Raw genomic sequence first — 18,859 nt, 5'->3', positions numbered from 1 at the left:
CTGCCTCTCAGCAGCCTCCAGGGGCTACTAGGACCCCATATATCTAATCTTAAGGGTCAGGAAAAAAGGGCTGTCAGCAGTTGCTTATTGATTGTGCTTCTGCCTTTGTGAATTGTTTCCTCTAATCACTTGCCTCTGTTGGTTTGATGAATCTGTTCTTGATTTTTAGAGACTAACGTAATCTGAAGGTCAGTTTTTCTTTAGTACAGGGATGTCAACCTCATACGGTCACTCTACTCAACCCTTCTGTCCCTTTCTGTCATTGTAAAGAAGTTTAACTACACATTTAATCCTTGAGATATTTTAATATAAGAAAAAGAAGTGCAGTTTAAACAATATGTTACTCTACATAATGAAAGAAATCTGTTAACATGATTGTTCGGGCTTAAAACGTCAGAAATAAGTCTGTAAAATTACAGACAAAAAAAAGTTTGCCTAGACTAATTATAAAATTAATAAACATTTTTTTTTTACAGATCTATTGTAAAAAACACACATGTAAACAGTCAATAGTAAAAAAAAAAATAGGAACTTTATGAATGAGTAAATATACCCAGGCTTATGAGGACTTAATGATGTCAGATTAAACAGATTTTTTTTAACTTACATATCTGTACTGGTTACCTGTATTGTTTGCAGTGTGGGTTTTTTTATTCATCTTTGCATCTCTTGAAGTTTGTTCAAAAAGCTGCTGCTGAGCTTTCGACTGGGACTGAAATGAGGGATCAGTTTAAGGAAAACCTCTGCTTCTTTGCAGTGGCATCAACCGACGCCATTCTTTTTCACGGCGTCCTCAGCTATCCCAGATGTCATGCCCTCATTCTCACAGCCACCAAAGTACACCTTTGGAAAAATCCTTTGTCAGATATCAGAAGTCTTTCCTGCTGTGTGTTACATGTGAGAAAAGGATGACGGAAAATAAATCCTGGGTTGTTTTACATGTGCTTCACGTCCCCCCTTTACATTATAGCATGGAAATGTGAACAGAGTTAAAACATTTATGCCAGTATAAGTTGAAGTGTGTCACTGTTTGGTTGAATATATTAACTGTGAATGTTGTTCTGTGTTAAAGAGGCATCTCATCACAACTCACGAGAAAAAAGCCAAAAGCAGCACGTTTGGATTTATCTCACATCACAGCAGTTTCTAAAAATATCCACAGAGGATGTGAATCATTGATTGTGTTGCTGTTTTATAACCATCATAACCACTTTAACGTTCAGGCTCATGTACACATGTTCATTGACATGTCTGAGTGCTAAAAGAGCAACATGCGCACCTGCTTTGTAAGAGGGAAGGATTTCAAATTTATTCGCTTTTGACCTCTGACCTCTGAAATCCAGTGAAATAGTCTGTCTAGCAGAAGTATGATGTACTGTAACAGTATGAGGAGAAAAAAACCCTACCTTTTTTGATCACTTTACCAGAGATACTAAGGCTGGGAAGCCATGACTGACATTACTGGTGGACAGACACATTGGTCATTAGGCTGATTAATTATTTTAATTTCAGCTGCTCATCTTTTCTGTCTCCTCTCATCTGACAGTCAGAAATAAAGTCCTGCAGTGTGTGGTATTCAAAGGATTGTAACAGGCTTTTTCCTTTCAATCCAGAGATGTTCAGTTCTTATACTAAAGTTATTAATAATTTAGGAAGTTCTTATTTTTACTGCCTTCAGCTTACTTTGCAGCCATCAGCGAAAGAAACAATGTGAAGAACTGTCGTAGCATAAGCCCTTTTCTTACATTGGATACGGACAATAGGGAAAACCCAAAAAATCCTGACCGGAAGCACTTGGCAACAGTGGAGAGGAAAAGCTCCCATTCAACAGGAAGTAATTTCAGACAAAAGGGGCAACCAACTGGTTGGGGCTGAGATTTTCACAACAGTGATGGAGAGAGCCACAGTGTGTTCATGATATTAGCTCCACTGATTGGAGCTGTAAAAATGCACGGGTGCTCTTAACACCCACATGGACTATTTTACTGCATGCAGCCAAAGACTGTTTAATCTGATTTGATCAATAGGACCTGCATTAGGTCCTATTGATTTGATCAATAGGACCAAAAATCACGCACATCTATCACTTTATAGAAAGTTTCATGACAGCCAAACAGCCACCAGGGGTTCATCATTATCCTTCTTTTGTCATTCATGGTTAAAACAGCATCACCTGCTGTCACCCACTGATATAATCCGAAAGACCTGGAGGATCATCAGCTTACTCATCCTGAGCACTCAGAATGCAAACACTCTGATTGCAAATTAGAGCGAGGCTTGGATCCTCTGAATGTCGATCGAAGGGAGATAAGCACAAGTGCTCCACACACGATTAGGAGGACACTCTTAGAAAAAAAAGTCTAACTTTCGCAGCAGCTCTCTTTCAGAAAACATTGATTGAGTTGGGCAGTTTGCATTGCAATGATCTAACCAGGCACTTGTTGAGAGGCAGTAATACTGCATGTGTTTGAGCTGACAACACTGACAGTGATTCAACACTTTCTTCTTGGTTATGTAAGAGAGCTACGTCAGAGATTTGCCATTAATGGAATTGTACTTCTGTATTTAATCCTGCTGGGATTAACTTCCCAACCTCTTTGGATCAGTTCTACATCAATCCCTTGTTTTTCTTCCATCCTGCCACCATCTCTCTCTCATGACTTTCGGTTTTGCTCAACAGTGCAAGCTAAACAGATTTTTGTCTTTTTCCCATCTCATATGCATTTTTAAAAAAACTTTCCTGTAGGTCTACCTACTTTGAGTCTTATCGCCCATCCTTTGCTGGTTTCTTTGTGTTTATTCTCTCTTTCCCCTCTTCCCTTGCAGCAGCTTCTCTTAATTCAGCCTTACATCCTTTCTATTTAAGGAAGAAAGCCGTGTCTGCTGGGAAAACTGCTCAGCTGGGTGGGGAGATTTAGCTGAATGGAACAGCAAGTCCCCAGATGCCCTGCTGTGGCTCATGCTCCAAAGGCAAGGAGGAAAAGGAGAGGGTGATGCACTGTGGCAGATAAACAGATACGGACAGGGGAAGAACGTGAATACGAAAGAAAGCAACTGTTTACAATGAGGAAGAGTGGATGGAAGAGGAGATTCACAGAGGAAACTGTGCTGAGCTCCACCTCTGCTGTGATGGCCTCTTAATGTTTCTGCTCCGCTCTGACTCGTGGCTGCTGTTGGACATGAAAGCTGTGCAAGCTTTCTCTGTGTGCTTTCTCCACAGCACAGTGCTTTTTTAAAAATAAATCACCCCAGAGGACCGTAGAAGAAGCCGCTGTTGAAATAAGTGGAATTTGGTTATTTTTCTGTCTTGAGTTAATGGTTCCCTGATGAGTTAAAAAAATACTAGCAGCATACAAGTATAGAAAACTTCACCAGATACTTTAATCTGGTGAGATCTTTTTAGCGTCATTGCTAAAAAGAGTTCTGACACCTACACTACCTGAAAAGGCAACTTTGCCTAAATATTCTTAAAACAACAGCAGACACACGATCTCTGTGAAACAGATAATAACTGTTGTCTGTCTGTTCTGTCATTGTAATACCACTCATGCCTCATCTCACTGTGCTGTAGAATCTCGACCCTGTTGCCAAAACTCATCCATTACTTTGCTGTGCTATCAGACCCATCATGGCAAGAACTACAAAAACAGCATCTGTGTTGCAATAAAACTAGAATAATGTTTCAGAGCCCATAGCATGTGCTATTGTTGCTACAAATGTGACTGTAAGAAAAAAGACAAGCAAGAGACGTAGGGAAGGAGACTGCAATCAGATAGCTGAGGGAGGCAATTACTATATAAACTGGTGTGCTCCCAAATGCAATCACAAAATTGCCTCAAGGGGCTGTGCAATCTGCACAAAATAGGGCCCCGATTTGGATTAGAAGCCTAACCCCTAAATGGAAGAATCCTCAGGAGGTGGGACAGATGAGGGATCCCTCTTCATGGATGGGCAGACAAATCTAATGTCACGGGTACAGAATAGAGCAGCACAGAAATAAAGCCCAGACCTTTCATCAGGAGGTGGATGTGCAAACCTGTTTTGTATGTTTGGGATGACTGAATCAAAACGTAAGCTGCAATTTTTACCATATGGTTTTAACAAACTGTAGCAAGTCTTAGTTAATGCTAGCAACTGCTGATTTAACTGTCTGTGACATCTGCTGCTATCATATTTACTCTGTAAATTAGCTGCAGCTAATTGTTGTTTAGACTGTGAACTGGCAGACCCATAAAAAAGGGAAAATTGCAGCTCTGCTCCAAATATATACAGTCTCTGACTCTTCTGATTCTTCTTTGTCATTATTTATGGGAAAAATTCAGTCTAGTCTGCGTCACTCAAAGGTGTACAGACCTCACAAAATAGTTAACTCGTAGGTTTGTGTGTGTGAGTGTGTTAATGACAGAAAGCTAGTGCACAAAATAGCTTGAATATTATGTAAAATTTCTAACCATTACGTGCAATTGCCACATTATTTTCTTAAAAGTCACTAATTGAGACCTGCAGGACACAAAAACACTGTAGCTAGTCCGAAAAGGTAATGCTAGCTTGTGTGGCTAATGTGCACAATGTCAACTATATAATTTGGTGCTATTAGTATGATATCAAAACATTGTAAGTTTTGATTCAATAACACTTGTAGTATAACCTGGACAACAAAGCAACAAATACTAGGAATATGATACAATAAGATATACTTTATCGTCTTCTTAGGGAAATTGGTTTTGGATTCACGTGCTGTCACAGAAGCTGCCTTTGCTAAGAGTCAATAAACATCAAAAGAAAAGAGTAATAAAAGTAATAATTAGAGAGTCTAGATAACTACAATTACCAGATGTTTTATGCAGGTGTCATAGTTTCTGCATCTATGACACCAAAAGACATGAAGAACTGGGTGTGGGATATTAAGATGGTGCCTCATTCGAGTGAGGTATGCTCAGTGACACTATGCAGCAGCTTTCAGGGCAAAAAAAAATATCTAAGTAATAAGTGTCAAAAATCCAGAAACAGGTCAGTACAAACCCCCAATTTTTCAAGTGGTCAACAAACTGAACGCATCTACAGCTACGATCCGTTGTTTTGTTCTCGATAGCTAATTACCATCCTTATAAAACCGTAAGTGAGAGTTTCCCCCCGTTTTTTAGACCTCAAAATCACCAACACTGTGTCTGTCTGTGCCAAAAGAGCCAGGCATCTGAGACACCTGATTGTTCTCTGATGAATTAGGCCCAGAGAGAATGCATTGTTTGTGTTTTAATACAGTGAGCACTTAGAGACTTGGGCATATAACGTACGGTATTAATGATACTGACAATGTCAATACCAATCATTACCATAACAACAACAACAGCTTCAGCAAAACTTTACAATAAATATGGAGACCCACAGTTACTGCATATTCATGATAACTGTAACATTTAAAAAGTTAATTAATTTTAATATTGTTCCATATGTGATTAATAAAAAACAGAAAAAATTTGTATTTTTTTTCCATTTGTATGTTTATTACAATCTTGGTTACAAACAGTGCAGTAAGCTGAAGTGATTTCCCAATAAACCCAACTTCAGCTAAACAAATGTAATAATGATGTTGAGCGCATCAGTGGATTTTATTCCAAAATATTTCTATCACAACATGATTTTTTTTGACAGGAACGTGAAAATATTATAAGACAGCGCTGCTCAGAATGTTGACTTTAATAAAAAACAAAACTAATCTGTTTTATTGAAGTACAGCTTTTCAGAGAAGAATGCAGCCGTGTGAGTTAACACCTCTGAGTTAATTTAGTGAACAGACATTTGCTTTTTTTAACGTATTAATATTCTGCCTTAGCTTTACTGACGTTTTGTATAAGTTGCCGCAGCCTTTTTTCATGCACAGTTTTCATTCACGCCACCTCTTTAACTCCTTAATCCTCAGCAGAAAGCCTTTCCATCCATTTAATTACTTTTCACAGCTCTCGCTGCTGCACAACATGTGGCACATCAGGACGGCAGAGCGGAGTCGCCTGTGATGCGATGGAATTGTGTGACCATTATTCTGGAGGGATCCTCCAGTTAGTGAGTTTGTAAAGGCACCGATCACACGTATTTCTGTCTCGTCTATCATTGCGGTGTCACAGCAAATAAAGCAGAAATAAGCTGGTGAAGTAGTTTCCAGGCAGACTTTCTCAGAGGAGCAGAAACAGCCACCAGTGACATCTCCGGTGTTGTCTCAGATAAGAATTTGCCATTCTCCTATAATCACTTTACACACATCTCACTTCCTTCCTTTCCTTCCTTTTTTTAGCAGTCTGCCCCACTTTCTGATTTCCTTTGGTGACTTAGCCGTCCTTTTATTTTTCTTTCCCCTCCTCTTGATTTTATATTTCAGACTTATGTACTTGCATCTCTGAAGTCATGTTGAACACCTCTCTCTGTGGAACAGACCAGTGCACTGCTGTGTTCTCAGAAAACTTCAGATGTGATGGGAGCTCTGAGCTTCCCGCTCTCTCCTCTCTGCAGGATGGCGCGTCACTCAATATGCACTGCAGGGTGAGATGTTAAACTGAATGAATAATAAAAGCCCCTCTATCAGTACGAGTTAATTTCACTTACAGAGGCAATGGAAACGTGTAAATGTGCAAGGGAAATGTAAAGTCTTAAATACAAAGAACGAACAACCTTGCTCGGCACAGAAATGCAGTGTTGCATGGCTCTACTGCAAGAAATCTGCACAACTGCAGGATAAAACATTGTACCCTCCAGCACAAAGGAGACGAAGACTGTTGCAATTAAACCAGTCAAGCATTGACGTTATCTCCAGTCCAGTGTGTGTGTGTGTGTGAATCTCTCCCTTAAAGAGGATTAAAACTCAAAGTCAGCCTTACCAAAATAAATAAATGGGCTAATATAGCATGCTAGTCATTTAGAATTGTGCTGAATCAAACATTACATTACAATATACCTTGAGTGTAATAACTATACACTACCATAGTGGTCAAGTCAGATCAAAATAAAAATCATTTGTTTGAAACAATCTAAATAGTAGTAAATGAAGTGCATTGATCCATCCATTTTCTTCCACTTATGTAAGTCATGGTGGGAGTGGTGAATACAGTCTATGTTAGCCCCCTGTTGCAGTGCTAACATTCAGGCTCACATTCACACCTATGGTCAATGTAGAATAACTAGTTACCTGGTTAAATGGACTGGTTCTTATAAAAGCTTTTCTATTCTATTTGAGCACTAAAACAACATGTCTTATTGTTGAAGTGCTTCTTATCTAACATTCACACTCTACACTGTGCATTCCCTCCTTTGAGCAACAAGCTAACGCCACACACATCGTCATTCCCTTTAGCACTCATCTTTTCAATCATATTAAGTTGATTCTAAAATGCTCCCTTGCTTTATGATGTGGTCTCATTATTGTTGTGATTTGTTCCAACATGCCTTGATAACCCTAACCCTGAAACCATGCACACATACAAACGATCATTCAGTTTCTTGGCACTGTCCCAAAGACGCTGGAAAGTAAACGTGTTTATAATTGCTTCAGGTGTCTGAACTTGGGCTTAAAGATCAAGTGCTCGTTGTTCACAAACCAATTATATTCCCTTTTGTTTGGTCCTCAGTTTTTGATTCACTTGACCACAGTTAGTGATTGTGGGAAACAATATTCAATGCCTCTGTTATTTTAGCCTGTGACTCACTTTCATTTTAACCACCATCACTCCCATAGAAACACAGTCACTGTTGTTAAGGTTTATGTGTTTATATATGGAAAAGGGGGTGTGGCAGTATGCATGAGTCCATTAGTTTAGAATGAGTCTGACGGTCTAACATATGCAGTATGATAAGAACCAAGTTGGCCAGTGTCACTTTCATAAATCAGTCAGTTATTTTGCGTATGCACTTATTGTTGCGCAGAGTAGGAACATTTCTTTGCATGTCAGTGAACTGTATTTATTAATAATTGGTTTTAGGTCTGATATGGTGCATATCAGACCTATGATATGGCTGTAAATGGGCTCATGTCAGTGCAATTCAATTAATAACAAAAGTGTTGGTAATAATACTTGTAGTGGTTGTTGGCTTCACTCATGTATGAAAACACAGTGAATGTTAATTATTCATCTGACTCTTTTTTTAAAAAAAAGTTCATTACACCACTGTATATGATGATGGCAAAAATGGCTGTTGATAAACACCAAAAAAAAGAATAATAACATATTCATTCTTATTTTATAATCATAGTATAAAACAAAGCAGTCAGTTACAGACACTTTAAGCATCACTGTTTATGTTGATAATCCTGGCACCAGAGACAGTTTATTCAGTAAATTTTATTCATATGATCAACGTGCCTAAGAGAAGTTATGGAACATACACCCATAAATGATAATCATTATAGATTTACTTTGTTACCTTACACTTTCATTGACTGCACACAGAGTTATGTTAGTGTTACATTAGTTAATAGATAAGTAGTTTACTTTTTGGTGATTCATCATGAATCACAATGACTCATGAATGGTCTCTGATCTTGCTTCATTACACAAGAGCTCCAAATATAAAGCTGATATTGGTGGATTTAATTTTATTAAAGTGTTAACATGTCAGTTACAACGATCGTGTTTCTCAAAGTAAATGTTCTTACTCGTGAATGTCATTTTGAACTAATGTTTTCTTTCTGTAAAAGACAATACAAGTTAGCATCAGTGGTACTGTAGCACACATGGGCTGAAATGGGCCCTGGTGTTGGTTGTCCTCACAGGAAAGAGCCTCTCTATATTAATTACAACACGTGTCAGATCTTCCGCTAGTGAGGAAAAGGTCATGCTGTTAGAGTAGGTTAGTGTGAGACATCTGTGCTGGAATGGTTTCTGAGTTGATGGTGATAGATGGTACCGGTGGCAGAGAGAGACAGTGTTGACAGCTTACAATGATAGGACACTGGGTTAATAAGAGTAGAGTTAGGTGGAGGCCACAGAGTCAGGATGTGAGGGTTAATGAGTGTGTATAATGACTGTCAATCCCACGGGGGAAGCCCGTAATCAAAACAACTTTGATTTGAATGAAAAAGTGCAAAGTGTAAGTATCAGTGTACACACTACTATAGCATTGCCAGGTATTTATTATACTGTAAGTAGCATTTTATAAAAATTGCATATTCTCAGCTTTTTTTCTTATTGCTCATGCAAAGTCATGATGAATTGCAGCTTCTCCTAACCTAGTTGAGCATGTTATGGACTAATCCCATAATAAGGCTTATTGCAGTACCAACACAGCTATGATGAGGGCCAGCTGATGGGCCCGAGTGCATTATGGAGACAAGAATCCTTCCTTCCTCGGAATGACTCACACCTGTTAACATAAGATCATTCTACGAATCAGCCTCGAGAAGCTGATTAACAATAGTGTGCAAATCTGTCACAAAGGTACACAGTTGTTTTACTACATATTACAACTCAGTATACAGTACTGTATACTGAGTACTGTATACAGTACTGTATACTGAGTTGCATAGATAACGAAGTATATAAACAGTATATATAAATAACAAAGACCCTTTGAATAATTTAACTGGAGAGTGTAGATATTTCATGATACATATTTTCATTATACAGTTGAATACTGTTTGGTGTTTTTCCAGAAAAACCACCAATCAGTACTGGCCAGTCTCTCTCTCTCTCTCTCTCTCTCCCCAGTAAACTTTAAACTCTTTCAGATTAACTGAAGCAACTATGACATTTATGACATTTCTGTCCCAAGCTTTGACACACATTTTCCTTCTTTGTCTTCTTATGCCTCAGTCACACAGGCCCAGAGACTGGTTGATTTCCTTGCTAACTTCTGATCACTAGCTAAAAATGTGCATTCCTCAACCAGTTGGCAAGTGGTTGCTGCAGGTTGCTGACAAAGACTATGAAAAACCTCCCTATGATTGTTTGGGTCAATAGCAGATTGCTGTGGTTGCTTGTAGTTTGCCTGGAAACACTTGCTAACTAACCACCTAGCTGTAGTGATAAAGAAAGTCTGTTTGTTTTACTTTGCACTCTTTCAAGTTCCACTGCAGCTTGGTGGTTTGTTAGCAAGTGTTTGCAAACAAGTCAGTGTGTTCCAAGCAAAGAATGGAGGACTGTGGCAATGAGTTCCTGACCATAGTAATCACAAGGAGTTTTTCCTTGTAGCACTGTATATCTATATATCACAGTATTTTAGCTAGCGACAGAAAACAACTAGTTAACTGGTTGGGAACACACATTTTTCTCTAGCAACTGGTGGTTACCATGGAGGTCACTGACTGGTCTCTAGGCCTGCATGACTGGAGCTCAGTGTGATTTCACAGCAATTGCCAGCAACTTCCAGCAACCAATAGCAACTAGTTGGAAAAAAAAAAAAAAATTCTATATATATATCTATATATATATATATAAATATATATAATATATATATATATATATATATATATATATATATATATATAAAAGTGAAATAATTGAAAAAGTTGCTGAAGCTATAGTTAAATGTTGTAATAATAGATACGCTGAAATAATTCAAGTCTCTATTTTTCATTCAGCTTCAGTATTTTATGTCTTCCTTTCTATTTTTCCAAACAATTACCCATCAGGTGTTGCAGGGAGAGAAACGAAGTAAAATAGAGGCAGAAGAAGAAGATTAGTCTTCTTCTACAAGATTAAATTAAATTAAATACAAAAACAGTCTGTATGTACCTGTGGAGTCGTGGCGCTGGTGACGTGGTTGCTTATCAGTTTGTGTTACTCTACCAGCCTTTATCACCCCCCACGATGTCATTAGGCTGTCTCCGTGGAGACGGCTAGTGAAGCGACTGATTGGACAGTTAACCTCAAGGGCATGTGCTCTGACTGGGCTTGCTGTTCCTCTTAGTGGGGCTGATGGAAAATGTGCGCCAGAGAGAAACGCTTTCATTTAGTCTGCCCGGCAGACAGCGTGCGTTGGTATAATTCTCCTGCAAACACATTTTTCTTTGCTCTTACTTGCCTCATTGACTGTGACCATCCTCTCCCTTTCCTATCTCTTTCTCACCAGCACTTCTTCATGTGTTTTTACTCTGTAACATCTTCTTCTCTTTTACTTTGTTGCTTTATCTTCCTTTATTGTTATCTTTTTATGCAAATAGCAGCTGCTTAGCATTTTGCTTCCAGCTTTGCTCTCCTCTGCCAACATTTTCTCCTTTCTGAATTTTTTTTAACGCCTGCGCGACAGAGACAAATGCTCCCTTTTCTTTGACAGTGATGAACCACTATTTGGTGGACAACAGTCAAGGTCGTAATTTAGGTCTTAACTTAAGAATTCATATGCTAAAGTTCAAGTCCTGACCTGGAGTCTATTTCATTCTCAGAATCCTCTCGGACAGGTCTTAAATTAGCCCAGTTATCAAGGACTCCCAGTTTAAGAGTGATTTAGGAAAAAGAAAGACTCCCTTGACCTCAGTCAGGAAGGGTGGCTGACTGCATTGCCAGGTCTGACACCTTTTTAAACATGTGATTGTTTAATCTAAAAAAAGAAGAAGAAGAAGAAAGGCAATCGCAATACCAGCATGAAGAAAACACCATAGAGCAGGGTTACTAGTGTCCATTACAGATATGTGAGATTTGTCTTGTCAGAATGTTATATTATATATATGTGTATCAGTCTTATAACACATTGTTAAAATTTAAAGATTTGCGAACCCAGGAAGAATAGATGCAGCCAGTGGGGATCTTAATAAACCAAACTAAACATATGAGGGTCCTCAAAGTGTTTCATAACCGATCCCTCCTTTGTGTCTAGCAGGTGCAGGAGGTGCCATAGGGGTTTCTTGCAATGTGAAGTCATGGACAGAGGCCATGGCGATCTGATCCCCAGCTACTGAAACTACCGTAGGGTGAGGAGCTCAGTTATTTAGAATGGACGGAGAATAGAGCCACTACTCTCCAGACAACTGAGAGGAGCCACTTTAGGTGGTTTGGGCATCTAACTAGGTAAGATGTCAGATGTATCATGTCCTACCAGGAGGAGGCCCTAAAGCGGACTCAGGACACACTGGAGAAATTATGTCTGTCGGCTGACTTTGGAACTGGACTTCTCTGCTTAGACTGCTGCCCCTGCGACCCAAACCCGGATAAGTGTCAAAAGATCGTTGGCAAGAAATGCAATCTTAGAATTGGGTCAAACAGGGAAGCAGGCCTAATCATAAAATCTATTCTGGACATTATGTAATTATGAATAACTCTTAAGCAGTGATGGGAATAACGGCGTTACAAGTAACTTTTTTTCAGTAACGAGTAATCTAACGAATTAGTATTTCTATCGTTACAACGGCATTACTGTTACTAACAAGAAAATGTGGTGCAGTCGCGTTACTATTTTTCAACAAACAGATGGTTGAAGCTGTCTTCAGCTTACCGCATCTTATATCAGTTGCATGGAAGTAGCTGTAAGTAATCTGGGCGCTACAGCTTTAAGCAGCTGCGCGCGCTCCCGCAGGCGGCAATCACGATCACTTTTTGGCACAACACCTGGAGCTAAGGGGGCAAAACAATCGCATGAGGGCTGCTGTTTGACTGAGCGAGTTTTGAGATGTGAGAAATGTGATGTTCAGCATGTTTGGAGTGTGTAGTTAATGTGTTGTCTTGTGTAGTTAGTGTGTAGTGTTGTGGATAGTTTTGTGTTGTGTGTGAGGTGACTGCTGTCTCCAGGTAGAGAACAGGAGTGACACACCTGCTGCTGTCAGACCTGCAGGTATCAGGCTGTGATGTTCTCCTTTATTGTGGACAGAAATTATTTTTTTTGGAGTGGCACAAATAATCTGTGTGGTATCTTATTGAATGCAGAACAGCTGATTGTTATGTAAATAGTTTGAAATGGTTATTTAAAAAATCAAGGTAAAAGGTAAATGGCTGCAAATAACTTTGTTGTTTGCAAAACTTGTGCATATGATTTTAAAATTGATCATTTATATTTGCATTTAAAGTTATGAAATATGATTCATTAAACATGTTTGTGGTTGTTACAGTAAAAAATATAACTTTCTACTTGGATTGTATGTTTTTTGTCTGATTTTAGAGCAATTGTGTTAATACAGTATGTCAAAATGAAAACATAACTGTAAATTCAGACACGTGAGGTTGTGCTGAAAAGGATGATACCAAACAAGGCAAAGTAAATAGTTTTTAAAGGTGAAATGTAGAGGAAACATCAAACGTAGTTAAAAATGGCCAATTATACCCTGGAACCCAGAGGGTTAAATATTTTTTTTAGTAACGCAATAGTTACTTTTCAAGTAATTAATTACTTTTAGAATATTGTAACTCAGTTACTAACTCAGTTACTTTTTTGAGGAAGTAACCAGTAACTATAATTAATTACTTTTTCAAAGTAACTTGCCCAACACTGCTCTTAATCTAGACTTTAACGTTTATCTGAACCTCGAAACATTTTACAAGAAGCCTGCTCAGGATTTCCTGACTTTTATAGTGCTGCTGATATGTGCCTTCACTAAATCAGACAGAGAGGTTTTCCTTTTTTCTTTTTTGTTTTATGGACTGCTTTGTGAATAATTTTATCTTCTGCAAGATTTAGTCCAAACCTTCAGAAGAAATTCTTCAAAAACATCATAATTTTAAGACTTTTCTTAGAATTTTGTCACTTGAAGCTACTCTTAGAACTAGAAAGCTTTGTGAATATGTGCCCTTGGTGTTAGCTGCCACTTGACCTGCTGGTGAAGAGATACAAGAGCAAAGTAGTTCTAGCCAGTTATAATATAATTGTATACGAGTGTGTTGTTAAACATTGTACCTTTTTGTTAATTTGTGTATATGTACAGTCACACTACTTGACCTAATTTGAAATTCACCATCCTGTGCATCTAGTCATTCGTTCTTCTTTTGAATCACTGTCTAACAACTCAGGCTTTAGGGAAAATGTGAAGACTGTGGCAGAACCCATTAACCTGTGTGCTAAAAAAGTAACAGGGACATATGTGCAGTCTGAAGAAAGAATCTGAAGACCCAAGAAAAATTTACCTTTTTACATTAAAACTTTTATTTTTAAATAAATAAAAACCTGTCATTGCCAAGGTTGCTTAGGTACCTAGTATATGTTTCATTAGCCCCAATTCATGCAGGCCTAAAGACTGGCTGACAAGTGGTTGCTTGATGAAATAGGTGAAATAGGTCGCACACAGGTTACAGCATACTTGCCAACCTTGAGACCTCAGAATTAGGGAGTAATTCAAATGGGCTGTTGGGGTGGGGGTTTATACATATACACATATATATATATAAAAAACTTGAATTTTACAGTGTTTATATATCGGATAAAATAAGTTAAATGTCACAGTTATTATTGTCCAGCTGGAAACAGCGGGGTGTCCAAATTCAGAGGCTGCGTCCACCTGAGGACCCGGCCTTCGCGGTCTAAGTGGACCAGGTACTCCGAAAGCCGGGTAGACCGGAAGTGAGCGACTGTGAAATTGGACGGTCTAGCCTTCAGAATTAAGTCACGAGCTCTTTCGGTGGAGTGAAACTCAGCTGTCTGCTTCTTCCATTGCTCACAAATAAAACACTGAAAAAGCCAAACAATAACATTTTTAAGTTATCTAAGTGACTTATATATCATGTTTAAGTAGCGAAAGACCGTTTGACAACGATGTGCCAGGAGTTTGCTGTTCTCGCTGGCTCAGAAATTTGAAGTTTACACAGCTACATTCTCGCCTGAAAATATGTTAAAAGTTTATTTTGCGACCCAGAAAGAGTAATAAGAGTAATATTAAAACTAAGTAGCTGCCGCCATTTTTGGAAACTGGAATTGGCTGGGCCACGCTATGAATTCTGGGATATGTTTTTTCAATTTTGTTGTCCGAGTGGAAAATTAGGAGAATGGTGGCTCTGGGAGATTTTTGGGAGGGGCACTGAAATTTGTGATTCTACCAGAAAAATTGGGAGGGTTGGCATGTATGGGTTTCAGTGGTTCACTGGAAACCTTTGTGCAATCACTTTAGTGAGTGTTTGCAGACAAAGAGCCTCACTTGCAATCTATGTTATGTTGCTAGCAGCCAAGCAATCACAAGGACATTTTTGTAGGGCTGCAGCTATCGATTATGGTTATTCCATTGATTAATTCAGTAATCGGATAAGCAATTTATGTGTTTCTGCGTATTTAAGTGAATGAGTGAGTTTGTGTCTGTAAGCCTTTAAAGGAGAATGTGGTGGCAGCAATATCAGCATTCTGAAGTTTGCCCTGTGCTTTGATGCAACATTTTTGTATTGCTGAAAACAAGATGTTACGATGGTGTAGACCAGGGGTAGGCAACTCCAGGCCTCGAGGGCTGGTGTCCTGCAGGTTTTAGATCTCACCCTGGGTCAACACACCTGAATCAAATGATTAGTTCATTACCAGGTCTCTGGAGAACTTCAAGACATGTTGAGGAGTAGGGATGGGTACCGGTATCCGGTGCCATGATGGCACCGGTTCTGACATAAACGGTAGTAACCAGACCGAAAAACAGCGCACATTTCGGTGCTTTTTTTTCCTGAGCTGTGATACACTTTAGATTCTAGCCAATCATTTTACGTTTCTGAGGATAGTAGGCGGGTCCAGGTACGTACGTTCTTTTAGAGCAGAGCTACAGATTAAAAATGCCCAAGGAGGACAGGTCAAATGTATGGCTGTACTTCACAGCAAAATATGCAAACTCAGCAGCCTGCAACAAGTGCTTTAAGCTGATACTGTGATACTGTCAAAGGAGGTAACACCTCAAATCCGATGAAACACCTGGCAACGCATAGCGTTTTTTTTAAAAGCCGAGAAATGCGCCGTATTTGATAGCTTGCTGCGAGACCTCACATCGAGCACATCTACGGCGGGTGTGGTGCCAGTTATCGGACCCGGAGCAACATCCCCCAAAAACCCGAAGAGGAGAGTCCTGGCCCCTAGCCCTGCCAGTGTAGCAGAAATGATGACGGATGATGATGGCAGCAGCAGCAGCCGTTCTTCTCTGCGTGAGTAGCTTAATGTTGTTCGTGTGTAATTTACGTTGAGTACGCTAACCACGTTATTACATTAATGCATGTAAGGTGAACTAGCAAACATCATCATAGTTACATGCGGCTGTCTTCTTGTTTGATGGCAGATACTCCCTTCACCCTGGCCAAAAAGGCTAAAATGACCAAAGAAAAAGTGGAAAACAGTTAAACATGAGAGGTTTTTGGATAAAGTTTGTGTTTTTTCCATTGTTTAAGCACTGCTTCCAGCCAAGAGTGATACCATATATGCCCCATAGCTGCAGAAAAGGCTAACATTGTTATCTTTTTACAAAAAAACAGCTGAACATGAGAGGTTTTTGGACAAAGTTGGTGTTCTCCATTCTTTAAGCACCGGTTTGAGCACCGTTTAAGCACCGGCACCGTTTCAAAAGTACCGGTTTGGCACCGGTATCGGATAAAACCTAAACGATACCCATCCCTATTGAGGAGGCAGTTTAGCCATTTAAATCAGCTGTGTTGGATCAAGCACACGTCTAAAACCTGCAGGACACCGGCCCTTCAGGCCTGGAGTTGCCTTCCCCTGTTATAGACATTAATTAATGCTAATAATTCAGTGTCCAACCTAAAATCCCTCAGGTTCTGCTGAGTTCTATTGGGGCAAGTACATTTTTATTGTTTTGGGAAAAAAGCTTGATTTTTATTTTTTATTTTAAATTTTAGCACAATTTAACTGAGACAGTATTTTATATTACTTCACTTTCAATCTAAAAAAGTATATGAAATCCTTGAAATAAATATCATCTGGTACAAACCTTGCCCCCCTTTAGACTCATTCCTGTTCACTTCCATGTGAAATAGGACAGCTGCCATCAGCCTTCAGCAAGCTGTATAATTTAAACATGGTATAAGTTAAAAGTTCATCTGCAAATTTTAATACAACCTCTGGAGAGTAACTGCAGATTTTCTCTGTATAACCCAAACAGCGATGGATGGAGCAGCTACAAAGTTCACTTTTCTTTTCAGGTGCTTTGATGAAGGACTCCTCCTCACTTTGTCCCAGTAAAGGTTTTGCAGCCCTACATTTTTGGTGCATCACCTCCTGTGTGACTGGTTTCACCCAGTGTCAGCCAGCAACCTCCAGCAAGCACTTGCCATGTGATGGGGAAAAACACATCTTTCCTTAGGGACTGGAGGTTGCCAGGGATCAGCCGTCTAGCCTCAGACTTGTGTGAGCCTCTGTAACTATGTACAATCTCTTTGTAAAAAAATAAGCTTGTTCAAGACAGGGTCATCCCCTACGTCACAACACATAGCATGTATTATAGATTTAGTCTGTTGAAGACTGGTGACTGGCATTTTGAGTACATAAAATATATATATTAAAAAAACAAAACAAACAAACAATCAGGTGAGCAAAGCATAAGATCTGTGCAGCATGAAGAGGTGAAATTACCTCTGCTCTCCTCCTGTGACACTAACTGTGTCTTCTGTGACTACAACTTTATTGACATCTGCATTAACACATGGCAGAAATGAATGTAGAGCTAGGAGACGGGACCATGGGATTGGCTTCAGGGTTGGTAGTGAGTATGCTCATGGCATCAGCTGGAGAAAACAACTAGTTTATTAGTAGATGACAGATTTCTTTTTTTTTATTAATCAAAGGGGCCAGAAAGTCATTCCTTCTTCTTCTTGCCCATTTTAACACTGTACATGTGCTCGTCTCAATACGTAAAGTGAGAGGAACATCTTACTGCTGTGTTCTAAATCTTTATTTATGTATTTATTTTTGGTATTAGCTGGCCTATAGCCTTGTAATTATATATGTGCCTACCTAAGAAACTAAATTATAATTACACTATCAAAAAAAAGCTCTATTACAAGCAGGTACAGTGAAGAATGCAACCAACACATCACGAAACATGGCTTTCTAAAAGCTTGATGTGCTTGTGTTGGAGCAAATACTTTTGGAGGACTTTGCTTGATACAGATGCAGTTTGTTTCAGATGCTCACTTAATATTTTGTTTGGCTTCCATTTACCAATGTTAGTGCCCACACTCTTCACGAGTACCTCAGTGGGTACTTTGGTATGTTACTTCTCTGCCATGCAGCATCCACAGTATTGCTTCAGCAAAGCAGTTATTTCCAATTTGTCTGAGCCAGATCAAAAAAAGCAGTATTAATGTATTAGTACGCTACTGAAAGTCACAGGGTTGGCTTGTGTTTGCTTAGAGTAACGAAAATAGCTGGAATGAAAATCCTCAAAAATTCAGCCCTCTATCAAACCCCCCTGGTGGTATTATAGGAATGATTCAGTGTATAATGCAGGAATCCAATTTAACACCTCAGAGAGTACTAACAGCTCAACACTAATGTTTCCAATGCAGCCCCAAAGGAAATAATATCTAAGTTTTCTTGGCATCTAATGGAGTTTGCATGTCTGTATAATTTTCGTGTAAGATTCTAGTTAAAAATGCTGAATTCAGCTGTACAGGCTGGGACTGCAGTCATGACAGCTGGCTCTGCAGAGGACTCAATGCATGGACCCAGGATGACAGCTACACACCCAGATGCACCACCTTTTTCAGTAGCAAGAGCTCACGGAGTACAGTACATTACCCTTTAATCTTTGAACAGAGGAAAGTAAATGCCTGTGATTAGAGCAGAATGTAGCTGGGAGAATGTAGACATCGGAGTTATGAGGACTAGACTTTTTGAAAATTAATTTTGAGCATGTCAGCCTACAGAGAAAATCCATTCTTTCGCAGTGATTGAACCTGTTGGGCATTGCATGCTTAAAAAATAGTTTTTCACATTTGGTGAAATAAATGCCAATATATACATTCCCCTGAATCATGACAGG

The 18,859-nt window shown here is 39.1% G+C and overlaps 1 protein-coding gene across 3 annotated transcripts in view; it reads left to right on the top strand.

Annotated features, from left to right (window-relative positions):
- The window catches only part of klhdc8b (kelch domain containing 8B), a 237,855-nt gene that overhangs the window by 21,226 nt on the left and 197,770 nt on the right, over window positions 1–18,859 (top strand). The window contains exon 2 of one of the 3 annotated variants that reach the window (XM_084916441.1): window positions 11,800–11,990. The exons of the other annotated variants lie outside the window; for them this stretch is intronic. The gene's annotated coding sequence lies outside the window, so the exon portion shown is untranslated. The remainder of the gene's footprint in view (window positions 1–11,799; window positions 11,991–18,859) is intronic. 3 annotated transcript variants of the gene reach the window in all.

This window comes from Perissodus microlepis, chromosome 20 (assembly GCF_051167445.1).
Source record: "Perissodus microlepis isolate ML-2025 ecotype Zambia chromosome 20, ASM5116744v1, whole genome shotgun sequence".
Classification (NCBI taxonomy): Eukaryota; Metazoa; Chordata; class Actinopteri; order Cichliformes; family Cichlidae; genus Perissodus; species Perissodus microlepis.
The sequence above is the reverse complement of the archived record's forward strand: the minus strand, read 5'-3'. Positions and strand labels throughout refer to the sequence as shown.